This window comes from Schistocerca americana, chromosome 2, assembly GCF_021461395.2.
Source record: "Schistocerca americana isolate TAMUIC-IGC-003095 chromosome 2, iqSchAmer2.1, whole genome shotgun sequence".
Classification (NCBI taxonomy): Eukaryota; Metazoa; Arthropoda; class Insecta; order Orthoptera; family Acrididae; genus Schistocerca; species Schistocerca americana.
In genome coordinates, this window is record NC_060120.1 from 1,082,163,907 (window position 1) to 1,082,191,473 (window position 27,567).

A 27,567-nucleotide genomic window follows, 5' to 3' on the forward strand; every position below is an offset into this window, starting at 1 on the left:
ACTGCCGCCGCTATCAGTAGGCGGACAGTCATCGTCCATTGGGTCTATAGGGTCATCGGCCATCTCGGGAGGATGGCCGGGAGGGGGAGCTTCCTCCGCCAGTGAACGGCCAGATGTACGGCTACCAGCGGTGCGGCCAGGCGAAACGGATGACGGCCTGGGGCGGCAACCGCTGGGTGGCGCAGGAGAAGAAATGCGCCGTGGCGGAGAAGGAGAACTGTGCTTCCTATGCGCCTTTTTGGAAGGACGTGTAGTGGAAGTACCGGTCGAGGGCTGGGAGGTCGAGGTACGGAGGAAGTCTGCACGGGATGGTTCCTTCTTGAAGGCCCGTGCATCTGACTTCGATGCCGCCGTCTTAGCAGAAGCTGAGGGAGGTGCTCGTGTCTGTGGGGTGATGGGAGGAAGAGGAGGCGTCGACCGCGCGATCTTAGCACTGGCCGAACGGACGACCGTGGTGCTGAAGGTCAGATCGCATGTCTGGGTTGCTACCTCCCGGGTAGTCCGAGGAGAGGCGAGGACATTACTGTATTTCCCCGCTGGGAGCAGCGTGGGCTTCCTACTAGCCAATAGCTTGCGAGCAGCCGAGGTGGACACTTTCTCTTTGACCCGAATTTCTTGGATACAGCGTTCTTCCTTAAAGACAGGACAGTCACGGGAGGAGGCGGCATGGTCACCTTGACAGTTCACACAACGAGGAGACGGAGGTGGACAGTCACCCTCATGGGCATCCCTGCCACAGGTGACACATTTAGCCGCATTGGAACAAGACTGTCGAGTGTGATTGAAACGCTGACACTGGTAGCAGCGCGTAGGTGTCGGGACACAGGGGCGAACAGAAATAACCTCGTAGCCCGCCTTGATGCGCGATGGCAGCTTAACACTATCGAAGGTCAAGAAAATTGTCCGGGTCGGTACAAGGTCATTGTTGACCTTTTTCATGACACTATGGACAGCCGTCACGCCCTGCTCAGCGAGGAATGATTGAAGCTCCTCGTCAGTCAATCCGTCGAGGGAGCTAGTATAGACTACACCTCGAGACGAATTCAAAGTTCCGTGGGCCTCCACCCGGACAGGGAACGTGTACAGGAGGGTGGCCCGAAGCAGTTTTTGTGCCTGAAAGGCACTCTCAGTTTCTAGTAATAAGGTGCCGTTACGCAACCTGGTACAAGATTTGACAGATCCGGCTATGGCATCTACGCCCTTCTGAATAACGAAAGGGTTGACAGCGGAAAAGTCCTTTCCGTCCTCAGATCGAGGAACTACGAGGAACTGTGGGGCAGGCGGTAGTACTTTGTCACTGTTGGCTGGTCACGTTTCCGTTTTTGGGTCGAAGTCGAAAGATATGGAGTAGAATCCATTGCGGAGGAATCCCCCATGATTGCCAGCGTCTCCGATGGCGCGCTCCTTCCTTGTGGGGACCCCCTCAGAGGGCACTCCCGCCTTAGGTGAATGTTTACACCTCAGGTCACACCTCCCGAGAAACAGACGGAGGGACCAATCGGCATGGTCAGAAGGTATCAGCTCAGGCAATCACCCCTCCCCGGGCCTGGCCTTTACCAGGGGGTACGCACGTGCCTTACATGTCTACCCAGGGCGGGGACTTACACGTTACCCCGTCACCAGCTACGCGTGCGAACGCGTGGGTCGGCCTTCAGGCACGCACAGGGAGGAAGGAAGAAGAGGAAAAAGAAGAGAGAGAGGGAGAAAGAGGACAGACTGTCTCAAACGCCGAGGCGGAGACCAGAGAAGGCAAGGAGAAAAAGGCAATGAGAAGGCAAGGAGAAAAAGGCAATGAGAAGGCCAGGAGAAAAAGGCAATGAGAAGGCAAGGAGAAAAAGGCAATGAGAAGGCAAGGAGAAAAAGGCAATGAGAAGGCAAGGAGAAAAAGGCAATGAGAAGGCAAGGAGAAAAAGGCAATGAGAAGGCAAGGAGAAAAAGGCAATGAGAAGGCAAGGAGAAAAAGGCAATGAGAAGGCAAGGAGAAAAAGGCAATGAGAAGGCAAGGAGAAAAAGGCAATGAGAAGGCAAGGAGAAAAAGGCAATGAGAAGGCAAGGAGAAAAAGGCAATGAGAAGGCAAGGAGAAAAAGGCAATGAGAAGGCAAGGAGAAAAAGGCAATGAGAAGGCAAGGAGATTTTTTTTTTTTTGGTAGGGTTTAAGGGCGCTCAACTGCTGAGGTCATTAGCGCCCAGTCACTGGTGTTAGAGCACAAGGAACCTGCTAAAACTCAAGGGGATGGGGGACATCAAAAGGACCTGACAAAGATGCAGATGAAATAAGTAAAAAGGTTAAATGTCTTTGGTCAAGCCAGTTAAAGTTATAAAACGCAGAAGACGAGCAGCTGCTCGAGCGTCATCAGCTAAAACATCCGGTAAGGTAGATGGCAGGGACAGGACAACACGAAATTGACTAAAACGGGGACACGACAATAAAACATGGCGCACCGTTAATGCCTGACCACAAGGGCACTGCGGGGCTGGGTCACCAGAGAGCAGGTAGCGGTGGCTAAACCGGCAATGCCCAATCCGCAACCTGGTCAGAAGGACCTCCTCGCGCCGGGATGGTCGGGAGGAAGTTGTCCAAGCAGTTGGGAGCGGTTTTACTGCCTGGAGCTTGTTTCCTTGGAGGGATGACCAAGCATCCCACCACAAGGACACGAGCCTCTTACATACATCCCCACAAACGTCAGATGACGGGACACAATGGGAGGCTGGAGGACTGCAGCCTTGGCTGCAGCATCCGCAGCCTCATTCCCAGGCACTCCTACATGTCCGGGGACCCACAGAAAGCTGACAGAACCACAATTATCAGCGAAAGAATGGAGGGACTGCTGTATTCGTTGAATCAAGGGATGGACCGGATAGGGAGCCCCAAGGCTCTGAAGAGCACTGAGGGAGTCAGTGCAAAGTACATACGATGAATGGCGGTGGCGGCGGGCATACTGAATGGCCTGATGGAGAGCAAAAAGCTCGGCCGTAAAGCTGGAACATTGGTCAAGGAGCCGGTATTTAAAGGTGGCGGTCCCGACGTTAAAGGCACAGCCGACACCATCGTCAGTTTTGGAGCCATCGGTGTAAATAAAGGTGTGACCAGCAAGTCGAGCACGAAGTTCGACAAACCGTGAGCAATACACTGCAGCCGGAGTACCCTCCTTCGGGAGTGAGCTGAGGTCGAGATAAATACGAACCGGAGCCTGGAGCCAAGGTGGTGTCGGGCTCTCACCCTCTCTGAAGGTGGTAGGGAGGGCAAAATCCAATTGTCGAAGCAGGCGACGGAAGCGGACTCCGGGGGGCAGCAGGGCAGACACATACAACCCGTACTGACGGTCGAGAGAATTGGCGAAGAAGGACTGGTAAGAGGGGTGTTCGGGCATAGACAACAGCTGGCAGGCATACCGACACAGCAGTATGTCGCGCCGGTAGGTCAATGGTAACTCGGCAGCTTCAGCGTAAAGACTCTCGACAGGACTAGTGTAGAAGGCTCCGGTCGCAAGACGTATCCCCCGATGGTGGATGGAGTTGAGCCGGCGTAAGAGGGATGGCCGAGCGGACGAGTAGACGAAGCTCCCATAATCCAGCTTCGATCGGACTATGGACCGATACAAGCGAAGCAGGACAGTGCGATCCGCTCCCCAAGATGAACCACTAAGAACTCTGAGGACATTAAGGGAACGTGTACAACGGGCCGCCAAATAAGAGACATGTGGAGACCAACACAGTTTCCGGTCCAACGTGAGCCCTAGAAACTTAGTTGTGTCCACGAATGGGAGAACAACGGGACCGAGACGTAAGGAACGCTTTATATCGCCAAAAGTTGATACAAACCGTCTTCTCTTCAGAGAACCGGAAGCCATTTGCCACGCTCCATGAGTAGAGGCTGTCTAGACAACGCTGGAGGCAGCGCTCCAGGAGGCATGTTCTCTGGGCACTGCAGTAGATCGCGAAGTCATCGACAAAGAGAGAGCCTGAGACATTAGGTGGAATGCAATCCATAATTGGATTGATCGCGATGGCAAAAAGGGCTACGCTCAAGACGGAGCCCTGAGGCACTCCGTTCTCCTGGAGGAAGACGTCGGACAATACGGAACCCACACGTACCCTAAACTTTCGATCCATTAAAAAGGAGTCAATAAAAAGGGGCAGACGACCGCGTAGGCCCCACTTGTGCATAGTGCGGAGGATACCTCCTCTCCAACAGGTATCATAAGCCTTCTCCAAGTCAAAGAACACGGCTACCGTTTGGCGCCTTCGCAAAAAGTTGTTCATGATGAATGTCGACAAGGTCACAAGGTGGTCAACAGCGAAGCGGCGGCGACGAAAGCCGCATTGGACATTAGTAAGTAGTCGTCGAGATTCAAGAATCCAAACTAACCGAGCATTAACCATGCGCTCCATCACCTTACAGACACAGCTTGTAAGAGAAACGGGGCGGTAACTAGAAGGAAGGTGTCTATCCTTCCCGGGTTTGGGTATAGGAACAACAACGGCGTCACGCCAACGCATGGGGACCTGACCTTCGGTCCAGACGCGATTGTAGGTACGAAGAAGGAAGCTTTTGCCCGCCGGAGAAAGGTGTGACAGCATCTGAACGTGAATGGCATCTGGCCCCGGAGCAGAGGACCGGGACAGTGCAAGCGCACGTTCGAGTTCCCGCATAGTAAAGGGGGCATTGTAAGTCTCCAGATTCAGCGAGTGGAAGGAAGGTCGCCGAGCCTCGTCTGCCTCTTTCCTGGGAAGGAAGGCAGGATGGTAATGGGCGGAGCTTGAAACCTCCGCGAAAAAGCGGCCAAAGGCGTTGGAGGCAGCCACAGGATCTACAAGGACCTCATTACCTGAGGTCAGGCCAGGTACTGAGGAGTGGGCCTTAATGCCCGACAGCCGGCGCAGGCTACCCCAAACAATGGAAGAGGGAGTAAAACTGGTAAAGGAGCTCGTGAAAGAGGCCCAGCAAGCTTTTTTGCTGTCTTTGATGACTCTACGGCATTGCGCTCGGAGTCGTTTGTATTCAATACAATTCGCCAACGTAGGATGGCGGCGAAAGGTGCGTAAAGCACGTCGTCGAGCACAGATAGCGTCCCTACAAGCCTCGTTCCACCAGGGGACGGAAACGCGACGTGAAGAAGAAGTAGTACGAGGTATGGAACGTTCGGCAGCATTGATGATAACAGCCGTGAGGTATTCGACCTGACTGTCACAACTGGAAAAATCGCGGTCCGGAAAGGTCGCCAGGGAGGAGTAAAGTCCCCAGTCAGCTTTCGGTATGTTCCAGCGCGAAGGACGTGGGGATGGGGTGTGGTGCAGGAGACGAACGACACAGGGGAAGTGGTCGCGCGAATAGGTGTCAGAAAGGACATACCACTCGAACCGACGGGCAAGAGTGGTAGAACAGATCGAGAGGTCCAAGTGGGAGTAGGTATGAGTAGAGTCCGAGAGGAAAGTCGGGGCGCCGGTATTGAGGCAGACAAGATTGAGATGGTTGAAGACATCCGCCAAGAGTGAGCCTCTTTGACAGGATGCAGGAGAGCCCCAAAGGGGATGATGGGCATTGAAGTCGCCAAACAATAAGAATGGCGGGGGAAGCTGATCGATCAGGTGCATCATGTCAGCCCGACTAACAGCTGATGACGGTTGAGTGTAGACGGTACAAACTGAAAAAGTAAAAGCAGAAAGAGTAATGCGGATAGCTATTGCTTGGAGTGGGGTGGTCAATGGGATGGGATGGTAATAGACATCGTCCCGAACGAGCAACATGACCCCACCATGAGCTGGGATACCGTCCACAGGGGCGAGGTCATACCGCTCCAAGGTGTAGTGGGAAAAGGCAATACGGTCAGTCGGGCGCAACTTGGTTTCCTGGAGACCAAGGACGAGCGGACAGTGCAGGCGGAGGAGCAGTTGTAATTCCTCCCGATTAGATCGAATACCTCTTATGTTCCAATGAAACAACGCCATTGCTAGTCAAAAAGTTGGGGGAACGAGACGGGGAAGAGCTGGTCACCTCGATGGCCGCGGAGGGCCAGGTTGCGAGGCAACAACGCTACAACTGACGGCAGGCGGATCCGGTTCCATGGACTCATCGCCAGCTGCGGCCGCTGTCCCTGATTGTGTAGTAGGGGCCGCATCATTTGCCGACGAAAGGCCGGCGGAACGCCTGGCAGCAGAGCGTCCCGGCGAAACTGAGGACGGCCGGGAGCAGCGACTCACAGATGAAGCGTCAGATGAAACGCGCCGGGGTGGAGAGGGGGATAGAGATTTCTTCTTGGAGGCCTTCTTTGAAGGCCGAGGAGGCACAGGGATGGTGGGCTGGACTTGAAGAAGGTCCTCACGCGCGGGGTCCGTTTTGGAACGCCGGACCTCGGAAGCTGGGGTCCGGAACGTTTCCCCGATGGACGCCTGAGAAGAGGATCGCTTCTCAGGTGGCGTGGGGGGAGGAGGAGGAGGAGGAGGAGGAGGAGGAAGGGTGGCCCCTGGGGCAGGGGGGGTGGGGGCCGCGGGGGAGGAGGAGTTGGAAGGGAGGGATTTGGGAGGCGGAGGCAGAGCCCCCTGATGGGCAGAGGAGGCGGAGGGGGGACAGGATAGAGGTGAGGATACAGCGGAAGGAGTGGACACAACTGAGGCAAACGAAGTGGCCAGTGACACGGGATGAAGGCGGTCATACTTCTTCCTGGCCTCAGAATAAGAGAGCCGATCCAAAGTTTTGATTTCTTGTATCTTTTTCTCCTTCTGATAGGTGGGGCAGTCTGGGGACCTAGGCGAGTGGACGCCAGGACAATTAGGGCACCGAGGTGGTGGGGTGCAAGTATGTTCTTCACGAAGAGGACGTCCACAGTCGCCACAAAGGGGCTCAGCCTCACACCGGGACGACATGTGCCCAAAGCGCAAACACCTAAAACAGCGCATAGGAGGCGGGACGTAAGGTCGCACGTCGCACCGGTAGCACATCACCTTTACCTTCTCCGGGAGAACGTCCCTCTCGAAGGCGAGGATAAAGGCCCCGGTGTCGATGCGACGGTCTTTGGGGCCGCGCTGGACTCGCCGGACGAAATGCACGCCGCGGCGCTCCACGTTGGCCCTGAGCTCCTCATCAGATTGTAGCAGGAGGTCACGATGAAAAATGACCCCCTGCGTCCTATTTAGTGCCAGATGTGGGACAATGGAGACTGGGATGTCCCCTAGGCGGTCGCACGCCTGGAGTGCCGCCGATTGTGTGGCAGAGGTGGTCTTGATAAGAACGGACCCTGATCGCATCTTGCTGAGAGCCTCGATTTCCCCAAAGACGTCCTCAATGTGTTGAACAAAGAACATGGGCTTGGAGGTGGCGAACGTCCCCCCATCTGTTCGAGAACAGACGAAATAGCGGGGGAAGTACTTCGCCCCAAGCCGGCGGGCCTGTCCCTCCTCCCATGGAGCGGCCAAGGGGGAAAGGGCAGGAGAACCAGAACTAGAAACGGTACCTTTTCTTTTGGAAGACTCGGCCGCAGAGCGACCTGATACGTGTTGACGTTTCATGTGCGAAACGTCCGCCCTGATGCCACCCACTCCGACCAGGGGCTCTCCCCACGGGCGCCACCCAGCCGCAGCAAGGGCCACCTGGCAGGATGACCATTGCCGGGAGTCCTGATGCCCCAAGGAGACAGGCATCTACTCCTTGGCCAACGTGGGGAGGGTGCAGCTCAGGTATCGGCAGTACGATCCCTGTGTTGTCAGGGGGCTACAACCTAGAGGGTACATGACGACCCCACCACAACGGGCTGGCTACCGTGCTGGATTTCTGGTGCCATGGAAAGTCCATCATGATCGCTGGTGCAGATGGAGATGCACTATGGGCGTAACTTGGACAACCCATCAGGCGTTTAGGCCCAATTTGAGGAATAATGGGTATGGTGACAACGCCGGTGCAATGCTGAGTGCCAAGGTCTTAGTGCACTTAGGACCAGTGGTACACCATGTAAGGTGTCCTTCCCCAAAAGGCTCGTACTTCTGTAGAATTTTGAAAAATGGAGGTCAAACCCCAAGGGGGACCATCACATTAAGGCCAAAACATTTGAGACTCCTTTTAGTCGCCTCTTACGACAGGCAGGAATACCGCGGGCCTATTCTAATCCCCGGACCCGCAGGGGGGGGGGGGGGGTTGCCTGGGTTGTCGGGAGGACTTTGTTAGCTTTTGATAGTGGGTAGTGATATGCGGCTTAGATGGGTAGCTCACTGATGACAGCTTCCGAACGACTTCAGTTTCAAGTGGAGCGTTTCCCCTCCACAGGTACACCGACAAGAGCATGTGCTCGTACTTTAATCTGTGGCCCGAGTGTGTGGACGAATCACACTGAGATTAACGTCTTAAGGGCCAATGCAAAAGTGGCGATAACCTGAGGAGGTTGCATATCTTTGGAAGTGGATTTAGCTTCACCATAGTGGATGTGTGTGTGTTTTCAACCGCTTAATTTTCCTTCCTTCAGTGTAAACCTCACACTTTCTGCTCCACACTGCGTGATCCCCAGAGGAGTTTACACATTTCGGAGGAAATGTGCAAGAATTGCCTGATTCGTGACCTGAGCCTCAACAACTGCCATCATAGCCCTCCCATTACATCCCACACTGCTATGGCCACATCTTTGACACTTCTAGTATCACACTGGGTTAGGAGCAAGCGTGCAAGCCTGAAGACGGATATAGCTTGCAAGGGTATGTTTAAGTAATTCCAGAGTACTTAAGGTTAGAACAAACGTTTCCGATTTCTCCAATTTGCCACCGACTCTTCATACAGTTCTGCACTTCCGCGACGCCCATATTTTCCATACATCAAAACTCCACGGGGTCCACTGCCATTTTATTACAGCAGGTAACCACATCCTTACTAAAATTTTTATTCAACTCCCACTCGATTGGGTAGTATCTAAGGCCTTAAATACGAATACCTTAGAAATTTGGGTTGAATTAGCAGTTTCATCTAGAAGTATTCCATTACGAAGTCCTTTGACTCTCTTAGAAACCCAGTAATACCTTGCAGTGGAGACCACCTCGTAAGTCCCCCCTGTTGGCTTAATTACAATGGAAGTGTTAAAGCACACTGACGCCCTGTTACTATGATTTTGAGACTTCTTTTCAGGAGGACTGACCAACCGAACTCTGATGAGTGGGTGGAGAAAATTAACTGCTAACTCCATTCACCGCCTATACGGCGTCATAAGGCGTCACTGTAGAAGATAGCCACGGAAATACGCTTCTTACAGGCAGCAAGCTTGATACTTGCTCCTGAAAACTGCAACGTTAGTGGGTTTACATAGGTTAGACTGCTACTACACAAGTCTCCACCCTTAATACGGGTGACGGCGGGGCCAGGTGACAAAGCGTTGATGTTGGCCATTATAGGACTGGCAGTGACGTTCAGCTGAAAGCTAAACACTGTTTACACCATACTGAGTTTATGTCAAATCCAGAAGCATTCCTACCTACCGAGTAAGAGAAAGGGAGGAATCTAAATGTGGTTGGCCAGAGCTGCCCTGGTGAAGTGCTTGTGAAGTTCCGGTGGATTGGTTGGTCGGGTGTAGGACGAGAGGAGTTTTGCGCCGCCACAATTCTTTAAAAACCTGCGTTTTTTATTCTGATCGCAAATAGTGTTAATCAGACGCCCGAATTCCACGAGTTTCCTCCTGTCGACTCCCAAAACCCTCATATCTCAGACGCCCTGTAACAGGTTTGGGGCTGCTCTAATTTATCAGCCTGCCTTCACTGGGATTTGTCTTTCTGCATTTGCTCTTCACCGCTCGGAAATTGCGGTCTGACCTGAAGCCCATTGTCTTCCCTCTATCCTGTGTAAGGAGGAGGTACCACTATAGGAGCAGTGACAGGTAAGGAAACCACAGGCCGACACCCCTTGCCATGGACGCCAAGGCACAAAGCCTTTGCTTTTGTAATGCGGCTTTCACCTTTCCAGTTTTCTCACCCCGACCATAATGTGCCTTTAGCAGTGTGGGTGACGTCAGCCAGCATCCCACCCACACAGTTGTCCATGAGGATGCTGATAAGTGAAGGAAACCTTTCGATTTTTTTTCCCCTCACAGAGACTGATGGAACCACAAACCAACTGTAGTGGGTACGACCAAGAGCTACTAACTATGTAAGAAGCTTTGTGGCATCTTCTCCCTTATTCATTATCCAAACCACTTGAGACCTATTTACAGATAATAACCCAATTCCGTTCTCTTTTAAGAAACTCAAGAATGATTGTTCTACAATTTCACCAAATAGAGATCACTGATGAATTTTCGACAGATATAATTGGGACAGGAAACTTAGTTTACATATTTTCTCCAGGGTTGGTGCGACCCCTTGTAAAATACGTCCTCAGCAAACAAAACCTGCAGGAAGCACCAGAGACACGAGCAGTTTACACTGGAGCAAGCCTACCGGTGTGTCACAATTAGCCACACATTCCAGGAACATCACTGTCGCGGGTGGGAGAGGGTGGGGCGGTTTTGAGAGGCTCTGTGGGAAGTATCGTTTTTGGATGACACGAAAAGAATTTGCAGGTTCTGTTAGCATTTGTAAGCGAGACAACATGCAGGATACAAGTACTTTGGAGGAGTACTACACTGAAGAAATGTAACCCCTGAAATACAGAAGATAAAGAAACAGGTTATTTTGCACGGAGCAGCTGCAACATCTGAACTGAAATCTTTTTTAATCAATGCGCTCACTGAGTTTAAATACGTATTACACCAATTGAAGGTGCACGCATAATGGTATAGATAAAAATACTTAAGTAGTAGTTTGTTGCCAGAATTCGTAAAGTAATGTCTGCGAAATTTATGGATCTAGCGTTCCTCTCAGGAAGATCATGCGTGGTCTTAAACTGACGACTGAATAACTATCAGAACAGATGTATGCTAGAAGACCTAATGGAAGGAAACACTATTTTGAGATTACTAAGCGAAGTAAACTTTTGACAACCGACGTAAGTTTATTAACACGTGAACACACACACGCACCACAAGCGCTGTCAGACACCATCTCCCATCTCTTGACTAAATTGCTACCTACAACCTAACATTCGCTACCATCAATTAACGATATTGATGGATCTTTGCCTGTCTGTAGATAGGGCAAAATAGTACAGCACGTTTTTGTGATCAATCTCACTTTTAAATGGTGAGCCACACCCCAGAAAGTAATTTTGCATTTTAGGTTTATAGGGACTACCTTAGAAACGATTAGTTGTATATATCTCTTATACGAAAGATGATATTTAACTCATTTCCTTGAAAACTATAATTCGAAATTATGCAGGAAATACGAACACAATTTTGAAAAATTGGAAGTTCTGTTACGAGCCACAGGCATTCCTGTTCAGTAAAGCTGCTTTTTGAAATACCATTTTTAGTATCTAATGCGCCGTCTGAAGTGTTTTCTACATACCTAATTGAAGCGCATAAACATCTATTTGATTCACTTACGTTCATTTCAGTTGTACATTGTTTTACGTGTTACATTCCTAATCTGTTTTTCAGTTCACTATTTCAGAAATGAATATCGTTAGTTGAAAATAGTAACATTATTACTATATAAAGTAGTTACAATAAACAATCTGTAAGGAAATACTTTCCACGTAATTTTTTCACACCATGCTTATCAAATGAACAAATTTCGTCGTCTAATGTAGAAGACAGAAGGCAGTACAGAAAAAGATTTAACAGGATTTGAAAATGTCAATAGTGGTCCTCTAAATACACCGAGTTTAGTCACACATGTCAGTACATTGCTGTACCTTGGCGAAGAGAACTGACTATGTACTGATGACTGCAGCTCGATTCTATTGTGTCTCAAGTGGAGATGGAAGGAGTTCGTGCGAAGATTTTCAGATCTAGATCTGCTGAATGATTATGTCCACTTGATGAAGTGAAAGTGGGCGCAAAAATACAAGTATTTAACTATTTTGCCCCTCTCCATACACACCAATACTGTTTATTGGCACTTTAAAATATACACAAGTTAGTGTAGGACAAATATGGTCTCTCGTAAGTTTAAAAGACAAAAACCTCGAGAAAAAAATTAATCCACCAAATATGAAACAAACCTCTGACCAAAGAAGTCCATCACTTGAACTATCTAACTAAATTCTGAAAATACGGAAACAATAAAAGCGCGAGAACACCCAGTGCTTCCTTACAATGAATGCGAGAATGTGCACCTAATCCCGAGAACGATCTGGCAATTAAAAGGCAACTCGATACACAGAACAAAACAACCCTCGACTCCACTCTCATTTGGGACTTCAGATGATCCGAGCGGTTTTCGTACCTCAATAGAGGGACTTCATATCAAGTACCCTAACGAACAAAATTCAATACGCCAATCCTAGGAACCCTGGCGGAATTTTAGCAGTATCACTTGTGGACACCAGAAAGAAGATCCACCAGAAACCATTGAAGGAAAGAGGAAGGCAATTGTCTTTCGGGAAAGTACCAGAAAACCGTGCCGCCGCCCCCCCCCCCCCCCCCCGCTCCCCACCGTCCGCCTTCCACACACCCAATACACACACACACACACACACACACACACACACACACACACACACACAGTTTTGACGATGTACGCGAAAGACCTACAGAAGTAAAAAATAATGAATAGTTCACCATACGCGAGTCACAGCTTGCGACGATTAACGTAATATTGGAAATCACCTCCACTGAACAGGAAAAAGCAGACCACCTTGTGAAGACCGAACTGCCCCGACCATGTGAGACCAGTGCCTACACAACATATGGTAACAACCCGTACAATCCTACCCTCAGATTACAATGAACTGCTTACCAATGGAAGAACGCACAAACAAAAACTATTTCTAAGCCACAGAAGCCAAAAGCAGCTGCAACATACGCTACACCAAACACTGCGGCCTCACTATGGATAAGCGATCCAAGCTACAACAATTTGTGAACCTATTGGTCAACATGGTTTGTTTTTAAACAAACTAGGAAATAAATAGTCATCCAAAATTTATACCTCACAACTATGAGAGATACGCGACGCAAGAATTTCTTCCACCCCGTTGAACTTGCAGATGGTACATATTCTCAGACAGGATTTACCGAACCATTTGACCCTTGAAACCGTCTGCTATCGCGCTGCTACGAATGAATGTATGTCCAATAAGAGTAGTAGGTACTATAAAATAGGTTTGATATCATTTAGGAAGGGACGGGAGAATCCGTTTCCATGTTAAACATGGGTGTGTACAGACTTATTAGAATTCTGAGACGATGGGAAAGTTAAATGAGCTTAGAAACAGCGGTTGAAAGGCACCTGATGAATTTGTCGTGAGCTGCTGCTGCCACCGTCACGAGAGCGTCGAACATCCATCACACAAGTGATGTACTTTATGCAGTACTGTTTTCAGTCTCCCAGATCGGCAGAATGACAGTCTTACAGCACGTACTACTTCTAATACAGCACTTCACGTTGTCCCGAAGGAAGATCTCCAACCTTTTGCCGAGTTCATAACAGAGCGAAACAATGAGGCTGCAGATTGTGCCCACTGAATGTAAATCGATTTCGAGCGGTCTACCTTTATTGGCTCACCTTGTTGCCGCAAATGTGTTACTAACTGCCGGTAACTGACAACAGACTAGTAAAATGCAGTAATCGATCGAGTTTTCCATCGCACAACGTCAGACATTTCAAATACTACGAAACTGGTGATTTCTGTTCGGGGTATGGACGGTGATCGGCACCTAACTGAGGCTTTCTTGGAAGAGCTGTCACCACTTCGTGTTGCGTCAAAAATAAAATAAAGGTTTATAATGCAGGAGGAAAGAACCCAAAAGTGTAAAATTTTAATACCTGACAGACAAAAGTAATGGCAATAAAACGGACTAAACAAAATACTGATGTAGTAAAGGAGTGAATATTTTTGTACTCAACAGATTTATAATTATCTCTGAAGCAGAGTGACTACTGATCTAACGCATATGTGGAGAAATTTTTAAGACTGAAGGAAGTGCTATTAATGCAAAGAATGAGCCCATTAACAGATTGTATAAATTCTTGAAATATTTACCATCGTGACTTTTTAAGGCCGAGAAATACTATGTACAGGGACTACCCATCACGTTTTGTGTTGCACAAAACTAAAGTCAAAATATGTGTAAAATAATAATTGCACACATTGTTTACTCAGATCGCCCGCCGTACCCCAGCCCTATCCCCATCAATAACTCACTAATTTCAACACAAGTCGGAGCATTTTCTGTTGACTGTTTTGCTTACAGCTGCTCCTGGCATGAGCGAACTAATTGTGGCTCTTAAGGAGCATAGCGAAGTCTTGTGTAATATGCGTCAGTTCACAAACAGGGTCACTAGTGTGTTTGAAACAAGGTCTCTTATGTACATATACCAAACCTAATTACTTCTGTCTTATGTATATCATAGCTCCCGACATGTTCGCAAGCCTCATAGCGATGTGTTTCCGGCAATAGATGTAAATAAGTAAACATTCCCTACCACTGGGACTGTGAGAGTATGATGCAAACTTCAGTTTACGTTACAGTGCCTACCGATGGTGCCTCATCGCGAGGTGATCTAAGGACAGAGCACAATCTCAGGTTCCTTAAATTATTTCCACGACATGTTTGAGCTGTAATTTATTCCCTCCGGGCTTGATACAGCAGCGAGAATGGGACAAACACAGAAGCTCGAAATTCAGTTAATCAGAAGCTGCAATATGTGCAGGCGGAACAACTGAAGTTAACGACACACCCTGAGTGAGACTTCAAACCGAGTACGGATATATTTGATCGACTGCTCACTACATCGCCCCAACACTGTTGAACTGGTAAGGATGATACAGGAAAGATGTATATTATCTACTGATAATAGTAACTATGAATTTCTTGCACTAAGGAAATGTAGTCAGTTTGATTAACATTACAAACTTTGTAGAAACGTTTATGTATCGTTAACGTCAGGTAGACCTCCTCATACACTCCTGGAAATTGAAATAAGAACACCGTGAATTCATTGTCCCAGGGGTCAGATACATCACATGATCCCACCGACAGAACCACAGGCACATAGACACAGGCAACAGAGCATGCACAATGTCGGCATTAGTACAGTGTATATCCACCTTTCGCAGCAATGCAGGCTGCTATTCTCCCATGGAGACGATCGTAGAGATGCTGGATGTAGTCCTGTGGAACGGCTTGCCATGCCATTTCCACCTGGCGCCTCAGTTGGACCAGCGTTCGTGCTGGACGTGCAGACTGCGTGAGACGACGCTTCATCCAGTCCCAAACATGCTTAATGGGGGACAGATCCGGAGATCTTGCTGGCCAGGGTAGTTGACTTACACCTTCTAGAGCACGTAGGGTGGCACAGGATACATGCGGACGTGCATTGTCCTGTTGGAACAACAAGTTCCCTTGCCGGTCTAAGAATGGTAGAACGATGGGTTCGATGACGGTTTGGATGTACCGTGCACTATTCAGTGTCCCCTCGACGATCACCAGTGGTGTACGGCCAGTGTAGGAGATTGCTCCCCACACCATGATGCCGGGTGTTGTCCCTGTGTACCTCGGTCGTATGCAGTCCTGATTGTGGCGCTCACCTGCACGGCGCCAAACACGCATACGACCATCATTGGCACCAAGGCAGAAGCGACTCTCATCGCTGAAGACGACACGTCTCCATTCGTCCCTCCATTCACGCCTGTCGCGACACCACTGGAGGCGGGCTGCACGATGTTGGGGCGTGAGCGGAAGACGGCCTAACGGTGTGCGGGACCGTAGCCCAGCTTCATGGAGACGGTTGCGAATGGTCCTCGCCGATACCCCAGGAGCAACAGTGTCCCTAATTTGCTGGGAAGTGGCAGTGCGGTCCCCTACGGCACTGCGTAGGATCCTACGGTCTTGGCGTGCATCCGTGCGTCGCTGCGGTCCGGTCCCAGGTCGACGGGCACGTGCACCTTCCGCCGACCACTGGCGACAACATCGATGTACTGTGGAGACCTCACGCCCCACGTGTTGAGCAATTCGGCGGTACGTCCACCCGGCCTCCCGCATGCCCACTATATGCCCTCGGTCAAAGTCCGTCAACTGCACATACGGTTCACGTCCACGCTGTCGCGGCATGCTACCGGTGTTAAAGACTGCGATGGAGCTCCGTATGCCACGGCAAACTGGCTGACACTGACGGCGGCGGTGCACAAATGCTGCGCAGCTAGCGCCATTCGACGGCCAACACCGCGGTTCCTGGTGTGTCCGCTGTGCCGTGCGTGTGATCATTGCTTGTACAGCCCTCTCGCAGTGTCCGGAGCAAGTATGGTGGGTCTGACACACCGGTGTCAATGTGTTCTTTTTTCCATTTCCAGGAGTGTATTTTAATGACGATACACGTCAGGGAAAGGAGAATTTGAAGGTTTGTGCAGGAAGATTTGAAGGCTGTATTTGGAGAAATATTGAAACTAAGGAAATACAGGAAATCGAAAAACATCTGAGATGGGGTGGTCAGACGGAAAATCCACAGCATGAAGTGCAGGAACTGTATTTGACGTGTGATGATTACTCAAGGCTGCAGTGAAGTCCCAATATCAGATACACGCCATGGTACGAAGTGGCTTTACAACCTGTGTCGTCGTTGTTGGGAGTCAGCTGCAATGCTAAGGCCAGTACTGGGACGCACTCTCGCTGTATGAAGTTGCTGTTTAGCTGCAACACCATTAGTGCGCAGCTACACAGCTGCATTTTTTTCACTAGTGGAGAATTGTAGATGAGCGGATTATTTTAGTCCAACTATTGACAGATGGTCTCCAGTCAGCATAAATATTACAATAGTCCAATGGCCTGGTCGATTGAGACGTATCTAATTGCTTCCAGGAGCAAATTATTTGAGTTCCGTTATTTCACGTAATTATTGACTTAGCATTGTATATATTTACATGGTCATGATCTGCACATTAGGAGGCATATTTTTATGCTTAAAGATTAACAACAAAAGCAAGTAAGTATTACAGGTAAGAACTGTGTGTCTTTAGGCAGGACCTAAGTATCGTGACTATATTAATCCAGTATTTGAGTATGAGAACACCTAGTGAATTTCTCGCTTATGTACATGAAGCTCGTTTGGAAAGGTTACGAAAGATTTGAAATTAAGCTTGAAGTGCAACATTTAACGCAGTAACTAATTTATAAAGTAGTCACAACTGAGGCCCTTTTATACACGATTATTCGATGGATCAGAGGTTTACTAGTACATTTAAAACACTTTTAGATACAGCATTTCCTCGAGTTAGAGATACGTCGAAAGACCAATGCCGCAACATGGCTGTATGGAAATAAACGACATGATGATTATGCATGCATAATATTAATTTACAACCAACATTTTTATTGCTGCGAACAGACAGTTTATTAACATTACGTAACATCATTGGATGTCAACATGCAGTAATATAAACACATTAAGTAAGGAAAAAATCCTTGGTCATTCACAGAATTTTCTATTATCTGCCCAAAGTGTTTCGGAGCTACGACTCCATTTTCAACGACTGTATAGATATAATGGCGTTTCATCTGCTTCAGTTTCTTAGTCTAATGACACAGATTTCACGACGAACTATAACCTCAAATTCGATAGAGAAGACCATTTCTCTCTTCTTTCTGGCACTCTAACGTATTACCTGCATCTGACAACTTTCGTCTTGTGCAATGGTGCGCAAAATTTGCGCTTACAAATTTAAATTATTTGTCATGTTCACGACAGTACTATATGACTCAAATGTTGCATATTTAACAATGTTACTGTCATGTGATTGAGTAATGGATTATCTTCAATCTTAATTTACATAATTTACAAAGTAAAGTAAACAATATATTACTATTAGACCTGACAGTTAATTTCAGTTTTACATACATATGCAACATGAGATTTTAGTTGCTTATTTATATAACAGTTATTTAAGTATAGAAGCAATAAACTGTATGAAGTTTGTAAGAGGGAGGAGAGTGGGAGTCGGGAATGCCACCTACTACGGAACCACTGGTCTTTAAAAAGTCACTGTCCTTGAGGACACGTCTCGCTGAAAGGCTCGTAAATCGTCGCGAACTGATTTCCACTTTTGAGGTGCCGGCCTACTGATTGCATTTTTCTCTGTGTATCTTGTAAGCTTGGTGCTTTCAGGTCAGGCAGAAGTGGTAGTCCAGTGGCACCGAAGACTGCTTTCAGCCGACACCATTATCTTCTTCGCCAAGTCAAAGACTGCAGGTGAAGTTCTGGCTGGAGCTTTACTCATATTCCTGCTGGAAGGTCCGCAGAACGATCTTCAACCGTGGCAAACGATCACAACTCTTCCAGTTATAGTCACCAAAATACAAGCGATGAGAATCAGTTCTGACGTCCGTGAGGTTTGAGACACAGAACTTCGCACGTGGTACCATCTGGGAGGCTGTGTACTGCTCATATACTGCTTTGGGAGTAAGTACACCAGTATCTGATACTATCAGCAATGTTCCACCACACCGTTCTATCCTCGTTTTCACTTTTGTTCTCTTTGCACCTGGCACCCACAAAATTACTTTGCGTATTAGCAATTTACAGCCTGGTGCATGATATCACTACAATTTTGAACCAGCAGCCTGCTCTGTCTCACATTTGTTCACTAGCCATCAAGGTAACTTCAGCGCTGTGCATCTGTCCAGGATTGTTCCTGTAGTATCTACAGGAACTTGGGATTACTTGATTCCAATGCACCCCAATATTTGTACTGGTTATGACACCTCCAACAGCAGCATCAGTTAACATTTGACGTGGATTACATGGTTTTTGAAAGTATCCTTCGCGATGTGTAAGGCTACTTTTTCCATCACATTTAGTTCACTACTGATGCAGAGAACTATCTCCAACTGTGATTCACATTTTGTTCCAAAACCAGGGATATTTTGAATATGATCATAATGCCACTGCTATCTACACGTCCAGTACGGCGTGTTCCAACCTCACCATCTCTTGTTCTGCGTTGAAAGCCGAGAATTACTTTCAGGCCTGCGACTATGAAGACATATGGATCGTTGAGCAACTTGACCGCACAACACCAAGCTCCAAGGACCAGGCTTTCTCGGGTTTGCTCCCTAGGAACGCTGGCTTCCCCTGCACCACGCCTGAGGCAGCACCTTCCTCCCCCCCTCCCCCCTCCCTAAAGGAACAAAAGGGATTGAAAAATGAGAATGAAAGACACCCTCTGGCCTCGCAACCTAATACCATTGGGGTCGAAGAAAACAAGAGCTGACCAAGAGAGGCCGACAGAAAAGGAAACAGACGATCGGAAAGTGGGAGGGAAGTCAGTCTTCGCTAGTAGTTATAATTCTAGTCTAACTGCGCTTCTGTATTACTGCTTACAAAGCAATGATGATCAATAGATCAGTAGTTTTATTAAGTAAGTAACTTTTACAACGTACAGCGTACACATACATCTTATGAGTTACGTTCTATTAGACATTGGAAGTTTTATCGTTACACAACCAAAGCTAGATGCAGGTTACACCTTACTTAAAAATGAATTCATGAGTTACAATTTTTCTTAATTTCAGTTGTAGTTGAAATAACATTGAAAATTGTTCGATCTGGTCAGAAGAAGTAATGTATTCGTAAAAATTCAACTAACCACATTCTGTATCATTTACCAATTCTAGTAAGTATATACTATTTTTGTGAGAGGTTATTACAATGCTTGTAAGAAAGAAAACTAATTTAAAACTCTCAGCAATATTTCACGTCATGTTACTGTTTTCTTTCAGAGACAGACATTTCAATTGACTTTAATAATACAAATTTTAGTTACAATAAACTTACGGAATGTAAATATTTCACAGAGTTCTCTGTAGTGAGGAACAACTTTCCCCTGATCAAGAGGAATACTTCAAGCACACCACAAACTCCATTTAGACTTTGCGAAGTAGTTCTTAAAAGCCAACGCTTTTGCAAGCTACTAAAAGTGAACATGAAAAATTATGGAGTGTTACATACACTGTTTAATACACATATTGACAGACGATAACAATATGGACACACAAACTCATAGGCGATGGTAACTAAGGAAAAATTCATTTTAGAAAACCATGACTTCTGTAACTAGTAGTTCCTTCCTCATGTAGAAGAGGTAGGTTGGGAGAGGTTAGAAAGGAAGAAATGGGTATGATGGGCAGGACCCACATGTGTTGGTGAGGTTACATAAAGGTCGAAGGGTAGACAAAATTAACGTCCAGCTATCAGCAGTAACACATTTTACTTTCATACACAGACATTAAGGTACACTGGCAATCCGCACGAAATTAAATAATTATTGGCTTGGAAAAATCCATGACAATTCAATCACTTATTACTAGTTTCACTCACTGACCACACTCACAGTACCATATAAATAACATAACAGAAGAAACCCAATTTAACAATAGAAATTCAAGATCCCATTAGATTACAGTGCCACCTTCACATAAAAAATATTGATCATGTCATCAAGTATCTTACATTTATCCATGTAGGATGAACACAAAAATGTATAGAGTAAGTCTGCAGTACACAAGTTACATATTGACTGTCAGGACAAACTAAGAGCATACGCGTGCATAGCAATATGGAACAATATCTGCCGAATATTATGTTGTAAGATAGTATTAGTGTATGGAAGTAAATTGGTTACATTCAATAAAGGGAGTTTTGCAATCAAATAAATTACACCCCCCCCCCGCAGTGAACTGTATGTACAGAGCGTACATTTCTTTACAAACGTAGGAACCATGCATAGACCCAAAAGTAAAACGCACCAACATCAAATGTCGTAAGGGACTTTATGATTAAATTAAACATACTACAGGACAATACAATGAAGTCATGTTAAAGAATAGAGTAATGAAACATGTATCCAATCATTTTTAATTATCTAATATTGCCAGGAGACAGCAATATCAAGCAATTCTAGATTCTTAAACATATGGACGATGATATTAAACTGCAAGACAACTATAACAGAGCTTCCAAATGTAATCTTACAGTTACGACAGTACTATTCTACTTTAGACAAAGTGGGGGTGGGAATGGAGGGGGAAGGGGTTAATATCAGTAGGCAACCAGCACTCACCATAATGCTGTGACTGCGTGTGGTTATTCCATATGCATAATTACTAAACAGAACTATCCGCAACGGAACCATAACAGAACAAGATACACTGAAGGCCAAAGGAAGCGGTACATTTGCCTGATATCTAATAGGGGCCCTGCGAGCACACAGGAGTGCCACAATACGATGTGGCGTCTACTCCACTAATGCCTGAAGTCGTCCTGGAGGGAATTGACACGATGAATCCTGCAGGGTTGTCCATTAATCCATAGGAGTACGAGAGGGCGGAGATCTGTTCTGAACAGCACGTTGCAAGGCATCCAAGATGTGCTCGATGAAGTTTGGTGTCCAGCGGAGGTTTTTGAATTCAGAGTGTTCCTGGAGCCACTGCTGCAATTCTGAACATGTGGGGTGTTGTAATCTCCTGCTGGAATTGCCGAAGTTCGTCGGCATGAACAAGGCACATGAATGGATGCAGGTGATCAGACAGTATGCTTACATACGTTTCACTTTTCAGTCTTATCTGCATGTATCAGAGGTCCCTTATTACTATAACTACACACGCCTCACACCATTACAGAGCCTTCACCAGCCTGAACAGTTCTCTGCTGACGTCCAGCGTCCATTGATTCACGAGTGTCTCCACACCCGTACATGTCCTTCCACTCGATCCAATTTGAAACGAGATTCGTCCGATCAGACAACTCGTTTCCAGTCAATGGTCAAGAGCGTGTTGACAGGTCTGGGCGAGGCGTAAAGCTTTGTGTCGTGCGGGTGCACGATTGGGCCTTCGGAAAGGCCATATGTATGCTTCGTTGAATGGTTCGCACACTGACACTTGATGGCCCAGCATTGAAATCTGCAGTAGTTTTCAGAAGGGTTGTCACGTTGAACGATTCTATTCAGTTGTCATTGGCCCTGTTCTTGCAGCATCTTTTTTCGGCAGCAGCAACGTCGGGGGTTTGATGTTTTACCGGATTCCTGATATTCATGGTATACTCAAAATGCTCTTAGGGAAAATCCCCTCTTCATCGTTACCTCTGACATGCTGTGTCCCATCGCCGACCAGGTGCAAACTCAGATCTTGATAACCTGCCATTGTAGCAGCAGTGACCGATGTAACTGCTACGCGAGACATTTGCATCATATAGGACTGTTTAAATATCTCTGTATTTGAATAGGAATGCCTATACCAGTTTCCTTGGCGCTTCAGTGTATATAAGGCCCATACATTTAAGAGATGAATTCTCAGAGTGAAAAAGGGGAGTATTCAAATGCACAAGACTAGTAACACATGCTTGTGTATACACGTAAGTTCAGATTACACTAAAAACATTTACAGTTATTAATAAAAACTGTGCTTACACTAGCTTCTATACTTGACTAGAAACAATTACCTACTATTACAGTCTTAAGATCACAGGATTCCTTAAGAAAACAATTTATACAACTTTTGATAAAATCCAGGGACAATTAAACAGCATAAAAACTGGAAAGTCTATTTGTGTACGCCCTCTTACATTTCATATCCATATGACAATTGAAAGACAAACAATATGGTAGCAAGCAGATGTGTGCTAATATCTAAAGTTGTATGTAGTACGCAAATTGCTGAGTTGGCCACTGAGGGAGAGGTATTGACCGCAATTAGACGTTTATCATCAGATACCTATTGAAATAAATCAATTACTCATAAAATAAAAATGAATCAGACTAAGAACAGCCGACCAGTTGCGAAGGATAAAGTAATCTTTACCTAGGTTTCAATAGATATAAATCTATCTTCTTCAGAAGACGGCAGTATTATAACAACATGAAGTGATATGTCCTTATCGTTTAGGCAAACATCTGCATAGTTACATTAATCATATAAAATATAGCCCTGACAACAGGGTTTGTCAAACAAATAAAATAGGTACATAGAAGTTGCAGAGCGCCTAAGCGACTCTATGTTTAAAGTACTGAAATAAAAATGAGTTACAAAACCAATATCTGCATACAATGGAAACATTACAAATCTTAAGAGGACATGTACCATCGAACTGTTTACAAGTGGACATAGCAGTTACAAGCACCAGTTACAAGTTGTAAAGGTAGCAGATATAAGCAGACTGATAAGATTGCTGATAATTAGACGAGGATACAGATTTGTAATAACAGGTGGCGTTGCAAGAGTGGTTGAGGTGCCTTGTAGCACCATAGTTTGAAATTACGTTTGACTTACAAAGAGCATGAGACAAAGGGAAATACAATTCAGTGCCAATAACAGTAATAAATGTTTACAAAAGGACGTGTTAATTAAAATTTTTTTATCAGTACGTGGGATTGTAAAAGTGTTTGACGCCAAGTATGACGGTTTTAATTGGTGGTGTGTACAAATATAGTACGTAGAAAGCTAACAGCCGTCACAATTAAAATAAGTCTGGTTCTAAACTTGAAGTGCAAAACACATAACCTGAACATTACATTTTCCTGCCTATTCCAAACGGTAAGTAGCATACGTAAGTGCTAAAGCAGCTACATGCACTTCTTAGCGTAAATAATTACAAGGAATTACACACTTAGTGCCGACATGTAAGTACAATAAAACAGTGAGTTGTGAATTATGAATGGCATATTTGAGTATAAGCGCTACAACAGCTACATGAATTGCGTGGCCTAAGTGGTTACAAGGAAACAAACATTTAGTACCGATTTGTTAGCACAAAAGAAAGCCGTAAGGTACTCTGCCTGTTTGAAATTTACAGTGGTGTAATTAAGTTTACTATTTACGCCATGCCGTGCACGAAGGTATTGCAACAAGTAATGAGTAGTAACTGCCAAACTACTGGCACAAGAAACAGCACAGTTCTCTGCCTGTTAGAATTGAGAAGCAGGGTACATAAGCGCTGAAGCTGTTAGATACACTGAATGGCGTAAGTAGTTACAAGGATTTACACATTTTGTAGTGCCGTCACATTACAACAGAACCAAATATAAACATCCTCATGACAATCAGTACAACCGTAATGAGTTAGCGTCGTGACGCTGTCCGGGATAACAATCTGAACAATTACTGTTTAGCATTTTGTTTCACTTAAAATTTATGTTGTTTTCATAGGAAAAGTAGTATTACATCAAGAATATGTTGAAAATATTAAAGAAGACCAAATATAAAACGTTAAAAACCTCAGTCATCAGAAGCATTAATACTAATTGGAAACCAAATAGTAAACTGATTATTCATGCAAATTACCATGTTTTGAACTTATTTCTGAAGCTATCTGAAGTTTAAGCTTTTTGCAGAGTCTTAAATAGCTGACGTTAAGCGTGCAAGCAAGAAAAAATTAAGGTTTTTGAAATCATGTTTAATGTTCGTTGAGAGTCGCTAAATACCCTCATTGTGAAATATTGCATGATTAAGTCTGGCTGATTTGCGCGTCGTGAGCCTTAAGTAACACAGGTGAAATGTATCATACAGTAAAACCAGTATTGTAAACAGAATTCTCTCCCTTAATGAGCAGATTATGACAGTTACTTTATTTCCAAAATTAATATATTTTTGAAATTGTGTCTATAATTAAAATTTTGTTGCTCCGGGAAGCCCTTAGATAGGCAACATGCAACTTGCGCTGAGTGTCATGTACTGAGTTAGTAGTGTAGTACTATCTACGTACTTTCTGTGCTATATCCTTCAACGTCTGATTTATGCTTAGCTACCAGCAGTTGTGAAAGACGCAGACTGCAATTTTTCCATGTTTGACATATGTTCTATTAAAATACTGGTGTTACCAGTTAACATGTAGCAAGAACATTTTATCAAAAGTCTTTAACTGATTTGCTTTTACCTCCGTTTTGACTTCCTAAGGAAGATAAATTTTACGTAATTTATGTCACCTCACAAAGCGAGAGGAGTTCTCAGTGACACTAAATAACTATTACTAAATTCCTGGACGTCCACTTAGACTGAAAACTACGCTGGAAACGTCCTTCTGGACACTGATTTGCTCAGCAGCTTTTGGAGCCAGAATGCTCTCTCGTATTGGATACGAAACCGTCACAAAGACGGTTTTTGCTTCTGTGTACTTCATGCCACATGAAATAATCTTCTGGGGAGATCTCTTGCTCAAAATATTTTCATTGCTTAGTAGGATGATCAGAGTTAATTGTAGTCCGAGAACGTCGTGTTGCAAATTATTGAAGAAAAATATAATTACATCAGTTACATAATCTGTCCCTGCTGTAGAGAGACGCTAAGTATGCCACCTGAAATTTTAACTTCTCCCCATTGACCGTACAAAATACAGGAATAGTAAATCTCGTTCCAAATTGCATGTACACCAATTTCTGGCTCATTCCAGTGGTGAGCAATATTGGAGTATACAACCTACCTAAGGTAACAGTCTATTGTGGAAATGTTGAGCTATACCTTTATGTATTTCCGGCATCTATGTACCTTAACATCCGTAGGTTTTGACCTCTAAGTGCCTTGCAGATGACACCTTGGCGATGCTAAAGCAACGTAACTGACTGCCAGATTGGCTGGCTGGTTTAAAAGAGGGGAAAGGCACCAAACTACGAGGTCATCGGTCCATTGTTCCTAATAGAACAATGCCACAAGTGTGAGAATAAATCGGACGAAACATAACGAAACAAAGGAAGGAAAAGCCACAAGAACGAAGGGAAGGCAACCAACACTAAAAGGAATGAAAGACAACAGAACAACAGAGATGCAAGAAACAAGAGGAACAAGGGAGCAGATTACAATGGCTGGCCGACCACAAAAATAGAAAGGAAAAGCCAGCAACCCTGCCACATATTAAAATCCCCACCCCACAAGCACTAGGGTGGAGGACATAGAGGGACAAAGGACATGCGCTAAATCTCGGATCGAATGATAAAACCCACTCTCACAGATGAAATGGAAAAGCAGACCAGCCGATGAGGCATTGCCTGCTGAAATCAATGAAGTCTGGCAATCGAAAATAAAGTCGCAGGTCAGCCAAAGGACGACATGGAAGAATATGGGCCACTGTCAACTGGGCGCCGCACCAACACTGAGGTGGGTCTTCACGGCACAGGAGGTAGCAGTGGATAAGCCCAGGCATGGCCAATGCGGAGCCGGCAGAGAACCACAGAGTCCCAGCGAGAGGCCCTCATCGAGGATTTTCACAGATTCGTGGTCCCCTTAATGCCTAGCAGTTTGTTGTGCGTACTGAAATTTTGCCATTCCGTCTCCCAAAGCTGTAAAATCTTGCGGCGTAATAACGAACGCAGGTCAGTTCCGGGGATGCTCATCTCCAGAAGTGGTTTGCGTGTAGACTGTTTGGACAGCCTGTCAGCAAGTTCATTTACAGCGGTTCCGACGTGGCCAGGAGTCCAGATGAACTCCACTGAACGACTGGACCATTCCAGGGTATAGCTGGGCTCCTGGATGGACGCTTCGAAAGGATGACGAGGGTAGCACTGGTCGATAGTTTTCAGGCTGCTCAAGGAGTCGGTACATGTAAGAAGACACTCTCCACAGCATGAACGGAGATACTCAAGTGCACGAGATATGGCCATCAGCTCTGCAGTGAATAAACTGCACCATCGGTTAAGGAATGCTGTTCAATATGGCCGCCGTGAAAGTAGGCAAAGCCAACGTGACTATCGGCCATTGAGCCGTTGGTGTACACAACTTCAGAGCCACGTAACACTTCAAGGATCTCGCTGAAGTGACAGCGGAGAGCAGCAGGGTTAACGGACTGCTTAGGGCCACATGAAAGGTCCAGATGAAGCTGCGGCCGACGCATACACCATGGAGGCGTACGTGAGCGGACCACAAGAGAGGTGGTAAAAGGAAGGACTCCAGTTTGGAGAAAAGGGACCGCAAGCGAGCCGCAATCTTTAGCCCCGACCTGGGCCACTGATGTGGGAGATGGACTGCCGTGGGCGGGAAAAGGAGACGGTAATTTGAATGCTCAGGAGAACTACGAATGTGTGCTAGGTAACAGTCGAGCAGTTGTGCACGTCTGATCTGCAATGAAGATACCCCAGCCTCCACCAGTACTCGTCCTAAGAGCTCGTGTTGCTAGGCGAACCCCGCAGTGGTGCACAGAGTCGAGTAAATGCAACGCTGAGGGCGCTGCCGAACCATAAACCACTCTCCCACGATCAATTCGGGATTGGCCAAGGCCTGTGTACAGCTGCAGCAGCGTAGAGCGATCTGCACCTCAACTGATGTTGCTCAGGCAATGGAGGGCATGGAGGTGTTGCCAGCACTTCGACTTAAGCTGATGAAGATGAGGAAGCCAAGTCAATTCACCGCCAAAATCCAGCCCTAAGAATCGATATGCCTCCACTACAGTGAGTGGATAGTCAGGAAAAAATTCTGGTTCCGGATGAATAGTACGACGCCGACAGAAGTGCATGAGACACGACTTGGCGGGTGAAAACACGAAACCATGACTGCGCCTTGTGGATGGCTTCCTGTAGACGACAC